The sequence below is a fragment of the Hylobates moloch genome, unplaced genomic scaffold, assembly GCF_009828535.3.
Source record: "Hylobates moloch isolate HMO894 unplaced genomic scaffold, HMol_V3 SCAFFOLD_4, whole genome shotgun sequence".
In the NCBI taxonomy this organism is placed as follows: domain Eukaryota; kingdom Metazoa; phylum Chordata; class Mammalia; order Primates; family Hylobatidae; genus Hylobates; species Hylobates moloch.
In genome coordinates this window covers 112,444,292-112,454,418 of record NW_026652279.1, presented here as the reverse complement: position 1 = coordinate 112,454,418, position 10,127 = coordinate 112,444,292, and positions in this window count along the sequence as shown.

The following is a 10,127-nucleotide window of genomic DNA, read 5'->3' as shown; positions in this document are numbered from 1 at the left end:
TTTGTGGTTAACTGACTCAGGGAGAGGATATATTAATCAAAAGCAGAGAATACAGACCCTGTTCTGGCTTTTGAGGTTTCAAAAACATAACCCAGGGAAAAGCAGGGAAAATTTGGAGCAAAGATCCTCACTTCCAGGAGAAAGATAAAGCTTCTCCAGCTTGGGTGAAAGAGGAGAGTTGGAGGAGAAACAAGAAGCCCTGGACAGTGGCATGCCTTTTCTGCAGGTGGAGCGAGGAGGGAAGGAGGCCCACACAGGTGTGTGGGTCCCAAGAGCCAGGGGGAACCAGGGTTCCAGAATACAGAAGGCTCCAGGAGCAATGGCTGTGTGCACTAGTGCTTTGACAGTCTCCTCGAGGTTCCAGCACTCTGATACAGGGAGTGAGCAGCGGAATTGTCCTGTTTATCATTTCTAGAGTGGCCTGGAGGTTGACATGAGACCTGGACAGCCTCAGAGAGTTTCTCTTGCCTCATTGCATGTTGGGAGCAGCCAAATAGCTCACATGAGCTCAAGAATGGCCCAAATATAGTACAAAGAGTCCCCAGGCTGGACAAGGCCCTGCACACATGATTTAAGGATTGTGGGTGGAGACCCAGAGAGATGGAACAATGGGAGCTGGCATCATCAGGTGAGAAAGGACTAAATGCATTGGACTCCTAGCCCTGTCCCCATGCTACCTTGAACGTCTATGGCATCATAAATTGCCTAGGTGTCAGTGTATGTCCCACTGGACAAATGGAACTTAACGTAAAAATTAAAGTAAATAACCAAAAATATTAAAAGTTTGATTTTTTGCACAACTGAGTTTGCAGTCAGGTTTGTGACTGCGCCACCCATATTGTGTTGTACACATATACGTGCTATTTATTTTGAATGAGTTGTAAATATACATTTCATTTCATGTGGGTTAGGTCACTTTCAATGACTTCCTTAGTTATCATATTATGAATATTAATGAGTGGTTGCCGAACCAGATAGACTGAATAGACAACTGCCATCAAGGTGTCCAAAATGGCATACCACCTGCAGAATGACATGTGAACCAGGCCTACTTGGTGGTGCCACCTATTATAATGGCACTCTGAAATCTGCGTTTCTGTACAATTGCTTAATTCTTCATCTACCCATCTGTTAGACTGTGAGCTCCTTAGTTAATATGTTTCCCTGAGCCAAAACAGTGTGACCCAGAAGAGGGGCTAAATCAACTTTTGCTAAATGAAGAATGTTCCTAATAATAGGAGACAATAATACGTTCTTACAATTCTTCTGTGGCCCCCATTACATTCTGGCAGATTTGGGAGCACAGAATCTGAGCTCTATACTTGTTGAGTGAATGAACAAATAATAATTTTTAGGCAAGATAAAATATGTGACACCAAAGAGATATTTGTACTCTGCATTTTGCAAACATAAGTGAATCTGCATCTCTGTCCATTTTCCTTAGTTATATGCCTAAAGATCTAAGCAGGAAAACACCCTTAATCTTTTCGTATACTTTCCTGCCATGAGAATAAACAATTACCATTGAGTTCAAGACCTACCAAAACACAAGAATGCTTTTAAACATTACAATGAAGAAATTAACATCTACTCTTTTTCCATTTCCTAGCCCTACTTAAAAAATGTTTTTTGATTCTTCTTTAAAACGTAAGGGCTTGTAAAGAAAAAACACTTCTTGTACGTGCTGCTTAGTGATTGAAGCTTTAAAGTGCAATAGAAGGCTCCCGTGTCTGGAACCCTTATTATATTAGCATGTTCCAGAAAAAGATTAGATTTCTCTCAAGATTGACTTTGGCTGAGTTTCCTCCCTTATGTCCTACTCCCTCAGTGTCTGAGCTTCCTGCCTTGGACTCCAGGCTGTGATTCTTACCACTGGGCCCCAGTTTCCTGGAGGATGAATCCCAGCACGCTTTTTCATGCCAACTACTTCCCTTGGGTTGAATCCAGGTTCTAGACCTACTCTCTGTACTCACGTTCCTACCTTATTTGTCCCAGAACAACCAACTCCATCCAATGTACTCCACGTTCGGATCTTACATCCTCTCAAACCTGATCATGCATCAAGTCTGTTTCAAAACCTGTGATACATCTTCATTTTCAATTGCAGAATTTTCCTTCTGCTTGTCTATGGCACATTTTATTCAAGGTATTAGTTAGAGTGTGTTAACTGCATTAACAAACAACCCCACATTTGTAGTGGCTTAACACAAAACATTTTACTTCTTGCTCACAACACAGTTCAATGCAGGTCAGATGGGGTGCTGGGATCCATTCCATGTGGTCTCCCTCAGGGATGCATTTTCCTTCTATCTGATGCCTCTGCTCTTATTAGGGTCTTCATAAACCTCACCATTCAGTCAGAGGGTGACGGAAGAGCAAGGATTGGACGTAAGAGGTTTTCATAAGCAGGCCTGGAAGTAGCACACCTCACTTCCTTTCCCATTCCATTGGCCAGAGCTCAGTCACATGACTGAGTGGGAGTGGAGTCACATGACCACTTCTAATTGGAATACAGTAGTTCCCACTTACACCTGGTTTCAGTTTCTGAGTTTTTTGTTAACTGTGGCCAACTGCAATTCAAAAAGATTAAGTGGAAAATTGCAGAAATGTACAATTCATAAATTTTAAATTGCATGCCATTCTGAGGAGCATGATGAAATCTAACACCATCCTGCCCAGGCCCACCCCAGGACGTGCATCCTCCCTTGGCCTAGCAGATTTGCACTATAGATGCTCCTCACCTGTGAATCACTTGGAGGCCTTCTTGGTTATCAGATTGACTGTTGTGGGATCATAGTGCTTGTGTTCAAATAACCCTTATTTTACTTAATAATGGCCCCAAAGCATAAGACTAGTGATGCTGGCATATTGTTATAATAGTTCCATTTTATTATTAGTTATTATTAATCTGTTACTGTGCCTGATTTGTAAGTTAAGCTTTATCATAGGTATGTATGTATAGGAAAAAGTATAAAATATATACAGTTCAGTACTCTAAGGGTTTCAGGCATCCACTAGTGGTCTTGGAACATAGCTCCCTCAGATAAGGGGGGAATATTATACATATCCTGGTGGTATGCTGAGAAAAAAGGGAAAACAGATACTGGTGAGCAATGGTAAACTGAGTCACAACTGTATAACTTTTACCATGAAAAGTACATAGTTCCTAAAACTTTTAGGCCAAAAGTGTCTACAGATGCATAAGAAAAATCATACTCAGACTCAATTGCCCTAACATATTTGCAGTCCCATTTTTTAAACCACAAGGATAGAAAAATGAGTGGGTAGAGATTATTAATATTAATCATACTAATTATCTTTAATTTCCAGTTTATGTATTGAATCTCAATTCTGCAGTTTGCTATAAAAATAATTGCAGTGTGAGTTAACATTTTAGCTTGCTGATAAAAATAATATTAAATAAGATTTACTGTTAATTGATAAATTTAATAGAAACACAAATATGTGTAACATACATATATTATTGAATCGTTCAAAGTAGAGAATTTTAATATTTTAACAATCTGAAGTACAATTTAAATTTAGAAATATTGAAGAAAAACAGGATAAATGTCATACTCCATATTGTGGCATACAATGTCCTTCCCAATCTAACCTCAGCCTACCTTTTTCACATCATCTCCACTGCTCTCTCAGGGAATAGAACTTGCTGGAATGAAGAGAACCAAGGTCAGGGGCTACATTTCTACTATCTTCCCCTTTATCATCAACTGCATTTGTTGCCTGAGAGAGTAGGTGAGATACTGGACCACTCTGGAGACATGCATGGACATGAGTTCAAGGTGAATCTGCTTCTGTCCTTTTGCTATAATCCCTGATCTCACAGGTAAGGTTGGGGAGGAGGCCACTGGAGCCTAAGAGGATCTGTTTGGCTCAAAAAAATATATGACCCCTGACCAGAGGCTACTTTTCCAGGGTTGGCCCCTTCTCCATGAAAGCACTTATAGATAACATGAGCTAGTATACCTCTAGCTTTTGGTTAATCATGGTAATTCCCAAAACAAGCCAAGGATTTCACACCTTGGGGCCATTTTGTGTGTTTTTTGAAGCCAACCCCATCGGTAATAGAATATTTAATTCTTAATTAGATGGAGATCACATGTCAGCCTAGCCTTCACCAAGTAATTTTGTTGTAATAATATATAATTATATAATACATAATATATAAGCACATAATTTTATTATTTTATCATGTATGATAACTACATACTTAATTTCCAACCTAGCCAGCCAGCTTCCAAATGTGGACCTTTAATCTCGTGTATGAGAGTCATTTGAAGTAAATCTGGATATAAATCCTGTATTTAACATTGATTGTGAACTTCAGCACATTAATCATTTGAGCCTCAGTTAAAAGGAACTGCTCAATAATGCCTACATCAAGGGTTATTGTGAAGTTGGATGAGAACATGTAAAGAACACCTGCTCTTCTCTTTTGAGAACAAATCTACTACAACTACCAGTGTCTTCCAACTCACAGCACAAGTACAAGTAGCAAGTCAGCCATGATTCTCATATTAAAAAACTTAAACATTTTCACCAGATGCTATTGGCAGCCTGGCAACCTGAAGTAGTAAGTGGAACACAGGAATAGGAGTCAGAAGCCCTGGATTCTATGTCCAGTTTGGCTCCAATTCAACTGTGTGGCTTTGGGCAAGTTAATTTTTCAGCTTCCCCTTTTGTAAAATAGGAGGACATGATCCTGCTCTGATGACCTGGACTTGAATGTCACAATGATTGTAATGCCATCATTGTTGTGACCAAACGCTCCATGTTAAAAAAAAAAGTCTTTTTACTCAACTTTTTAAACAATGTAAACTCTTACACAAGGGCCTGGGGTGTGTAACACATTCACTCAACAAATATCTATTGACCTGTGCTTGGCTGAGCATCGTTGAGCTAGGATACGTGGTGAATACAAAGGGAAAATCAAAGTGTAAACAATAAGCAAGTAAATAAATCAACTAGATGATTTCAAATACTTACAAGTTGTTCAAAAACTAAACCATGTCTATCCATATGCAGAAGAATAAAACTGCACACCTACCTACCACCGTATACAAAAATTAACTCAAGATGGATTAAAAACTTAAACGTAAGACCTCAACCTCTAAAAATCCTAGAAGAAACCTAGGAAATATGCTTCTCCATATCAGCCTTTGCAAAGAATTTATGACTAAGTCCTCAAAGGCAATTGCAACAAAACTTGAAATTGACAAATGGTTCCAAATTAAACTAAAGAGCTTCTGCACAGCAAGAGAAACTATCAAAGAAGTAAACAGACACCCTACAGAACAGGAGAAAATACTCACTAACTAGGCATCTGGCAAAGGCCTATTATCCAGAATCTATAAGGAACTTAAATAAGTCAATGAGCAAAAAACAAACAATCCCATTAAAAAGTGGGTAAAGGACATGAACAGATACTTCTGCAAAGAAGACGTACAAGCAGCCAACAAACATAAGAAAAAATGGTCATCATCACTAATCATCAGAGAAATGAAAATTAAAACTATAATGAGATATTTCATACCAGTCAGAATCACTTTTGTTAAAAAGTCAAAAAATAGCAGATGTTAGTGAGGCTACAGAGAAAAGAGAAGCCTAATACACTGTTGGTCAGAATGTAAATTAGTTCAGCCACTGTGGAGAGCAGTTTGGAGATTTCTCAAAGAACTGAGAGTTGAACTATCATTTGACCCAGCAATGTCACTACTGGGTATCTACGCAAAGGAAAATGTGTATGTTCACTGCAGCACTATTCACAATAGCAATGGCATGGAATCAACCCAGGTGCTCATCAACAGTGAATTGAATTTTAAAAATGTGGTACATATACACCATGGAATACTACACAGTCATAAAAAAGGAATGAAATCATGTCCTTTGCAGCAACACGGGTGCATCTGGAAATCATTATCCTAAGTGAATTAATGTGGAAGCAAAAAACCAAATATTGCATGTTCTCACTTGTAAGCAGAAGCTAAACATTGGGTACATATGGTCACAAAGACAGGAACAGTAGACACTGAGAACTACTAGAAATGGGAAGGAGCGATTCAGGGAAGGGTTGAAAAAAAATACCTATGGGGTATTATACTCGGTACTCGGGTGATGAATTCATTCATATTCCAAACCTCAGCATCACACAATATAATTTGTAACAAACCTGTGCATGTACACCCTAATTCTAAAATTAAAGTTGAAAAAAAAAAAAGAGGAGCAAAGAACACAAGAAAACCCAAAAACCAGAAGACAAACTAAGCTATGTGAAGAGAGTAAGTAGGGAGCAAAGGGCTGGCTTAAATTGATTGGTTAAGGAAGGCCTTTCTAAGGAGGTGATATCTGAGTGGGGACCCAAAGAACATATTCAGTTCTCGGACACCTTATCAACAATGGAATGACGTGAAAAACAGTGTGCAAGCACCATTAACAAGTGTGAGTTAAATTTGATTGATTAAGTTCAGTTCCTGGAAGTGAATAGAGAAGTGAATAGACAAGAAGAGATAGTAGAAGGAAAAAATAGGCTAAGAAAAATAAGACAGTCAGTTAGGACCGCTGTCTCTTTCCAGTCTGTCTTCCCCCAGGATACTCCTATCTGTGTGGAGTCATGCTGGGGTGCTGGACATTTTAGGGAATAGCTAAAGGGAAGTTGCATTGGGGACTCATTTTGTTTGGGTTTAGTGAGGTATGTTTATGAGACTCACAGGCACTTCTCTGTAGTTATTGAGCTAATATATTTCCTATATAAAAATATCTTCCAGGATGGAATGTTGGACAAAAGTAATGGGTAGATTCTTGAATTATTTGATAATTCAATTAAAGAGAAGACTAAATCACATGAGCACATTGAAAAGATATTCCTACTGATTTGACACTAAATACTGGCATCGATGAAGAAAACAGAAAATTCATGTTCACCATTACAATAGGATATATAATACACTGGTTCTGAGTGTTATCAATTTAAAGAATATTTAGGAGTTAATATATAAGAAATTGAGTTAATATATAAGAAAACTTGAAAAGTCCTTAAATCCTACAGCTCATGTATGAAAGAAACTTCATAGAGTTTTCCCCAGATTTGACAACAGTCCTAAAAAATGTAAGACATTGCCAACCAGAAGTTGTGAAGTGGTAAGTTTTCAGCTTGGAAGGAAAGACTGAAGCTGAATTCTATTTCTTTGTGTAAAAAATGCTGTTACAATATCACTGTCATAGGAAAAGGTGATCAAAGAGCAGCCAAGAAAATGTGGAAAACATGTAAAGGCATCAGTCTGTTAACTAATAAAAATGCATTTCTGGATTTTGTGTTTTTTTTGGTTTTTGTCAGATCTTGAAAATTGTCGTTTGCTGTGGTTTCTTTTCTCATTTTAAACAGATGTTTACATTCAGGCCAATTTGTATTCATAATTTTGGGAGGATTTTTCCTTAAAGATTGAGTCCTTCACTTGGGTAATTTTTAGGTTCCACAAAACTTGGCTCCGACCCTGCAAGCTGGCCTGGTGGAGAGGTGGGGGGAGATGCGGGTGTTTCCAGAGTGATGTCCTAGGTAAGGGGAGATTCTGGATGTTACTAGAGTGGCCCAGAACACATACACACTGTCACCAACACATACACAGTGTCCTACTCTACCCTGTCCTGACTGCTCCCCAGAAGGCCACCAAGGTGGCTTTTCTCATCCACCTGCAGCTGCTGAAGGCCCAAGTCTCACCACCCACATCCCTGAACCTCACATGGTCACCTCCTGTCAGGGGCATGAAGTGGGTGGGAGAGCACTGGGCAGATGTTGGGTGTGTGAGCAGGAGAAAGCGTAGGTGCCCCTGCATGTGTACAACCCTGCCTGGCCCTGCACATTGCTCAGAGAAGAGCCCAGCCAAGCCCAGGGGACACATCTACGCAGCAGTCGTTTCTCCTGGAACCTGATGGTATTCATAGGTTGCTTTAATGAGTGTGATTAACAGGTCCACAGGTCGGATGCATGATGGTGAATTTTGGCACTGGACTCTTCCTTTGTGTCCTCCCTCCCTCCCCTCGCCTACTTGGTCTTCTTACAAGCCACCGTCCAGAATCACCTCATTCTGCTCTGAGAGAAGGTAGCCGGGTTCCCTTCCCTGCCACCTTTTCTGCCTTCTTTGGGTATAGCCGAAGTGAGTTTATTCAGGTTGGGCAATAACATGCTAAACTTTTTTTTTTTTTTTTAATTTGAGGAAGGAACACTTTTTTCTAAAGAGCGCAAAGCCTCAGCCCTGGTTGTTTCTTCTGGAATGCACCAGGACCTCGAGAGAGCATCCATGGCTAATCTCTACAGGAAGCCTGACTGGCTTCTATTGTCTCACCTGGAAAATGGGGTTATTGACAGTTTATACAGCATTGGGTTGAACAGAGTCCTCTTCCTACCCCAGCCAGCACGTTGCCTGCCCACCCCACACCCCTTGCATCCTGCAGACTAACCATCCCAGCTTGGCTGTTCCAAACTTTCCCCAGACATGCCTCCTTTCCACCAGTGTGTGTGAGAGACCAAGGATTCCTCAGAGCTGTCTCTGAACAAGAATGACGGTCAGATTCCATGGAGAATGCCTCAAAGATAACACGAAAAAGCAGCAGGGGTCTCCTTAAAGGGAGAGTGTTACAGTGGTTCACATGATATCCTTGCGGGCCTGAGAGGGCACCTCGAAGTCCACATTGTGTCATGAAAAAAATATATAAGGATTTGGGAGAAGGAAAACAAACTTCTCTCCCACACAACTCCCTCCCCCTTCAGATCTTTTTTTTTTTTTTTAACAAAAGAAAGAGATATTGATGGTAATGGACATACAAATAATCATGCGACAAGATGGCTCTGGGAGGCCTGGTGTGGCGGTTCATGCCTGTAATCTCAACGCTTTGGGAGGCAGAGGAGGGTGGATCACTTGAGGCCAGGAGTTCGAGACCAGCCTGACCAACATAGTGAGATCTCATTTCTACTAAAAATACAAAAATTAGCTGGCCGTGGTGCCATGTGCCTGTAATCCCAGCTACTTGGGAGGCTGAGGCAGGAGAATCACTTGAACCTGGGAGGCGGAGGTTGCAGTGAGCGCCACTGCACTCCAGCCTGGGCAACAGAGCGAGACTCTGTCTCAAAAAAAAAAAAAAAAGAGAGAAAGACTTGTGGAAAGACTTGCTGTTTAGTTTCAACTTAACCTGATCAGACCTTAACATTATGAAAAATTCTATGCAGACATGTTTTGAAGTGGGCAGTAATTTACCTCACTGGGTTTTAGCTTCCTCAGATACTACGAAAAGTTAGAACAAAATGATTTCCAGGGTCCATTATAGGGCTAACATTCTATAATTTCATAATGATATTCCGTTTAGGTAATGTGGTGTTCTATATTTTAAAGATGACTTGCAATCAAGTTAGGCATTAAGCACTAACAGGCCATATAACTTAGAAAAGTACTATTCTGTAGAAAACAATTGTGTTCCTGAAAATGTGCACTAAATATATGTGTGTGTATACATATATTCATATTTAAATAAATCAACTTCTATTTTATACATACCATGAGTTTTCTGCTCTCAAGAATCTTGTGATGAAGATTTTACAGGGCTTAGTTATCTAGTATGTCAAGTTCAATTTTCTTAAAGAAAAAGAAACATTCTCACTGAATGTTTGCATTGTATAGGTCTCATCATCTGGAGAATGGCATTGAAGCACTGAGAGGTTACATGGGTTGTTCAGGAGTACGGGCAGCAGCAGAACCAATACAAGAACCCGGGAACTTAGGCCCACACTCTGACCCCAGTGTCCCACGTGTCCTTCCCTGGTTGCAGCTGGAGAATTAACATGCTAACCTGCACATATGCTGTCCACACTCTGCACACACCGAGCTCCGAAACACTGAGCACCCTCTAGCAACGTTTCATGCAGAAAACAGACAACCTTCTGGATGCTGTTGTTGTGTTGTGACGAGGCTCTGTTTGGCAATACGACGATGCTCCAGATGTATGTTTTCCAAAATTGAAGCCATTATTTACAGCCATACAGAGGGAAAATAAACTTCACTTGGCTGCAGACTTCCTAGAAGCTACTCTCTCCTTGATATAACCCAGGCTCCCCCTCT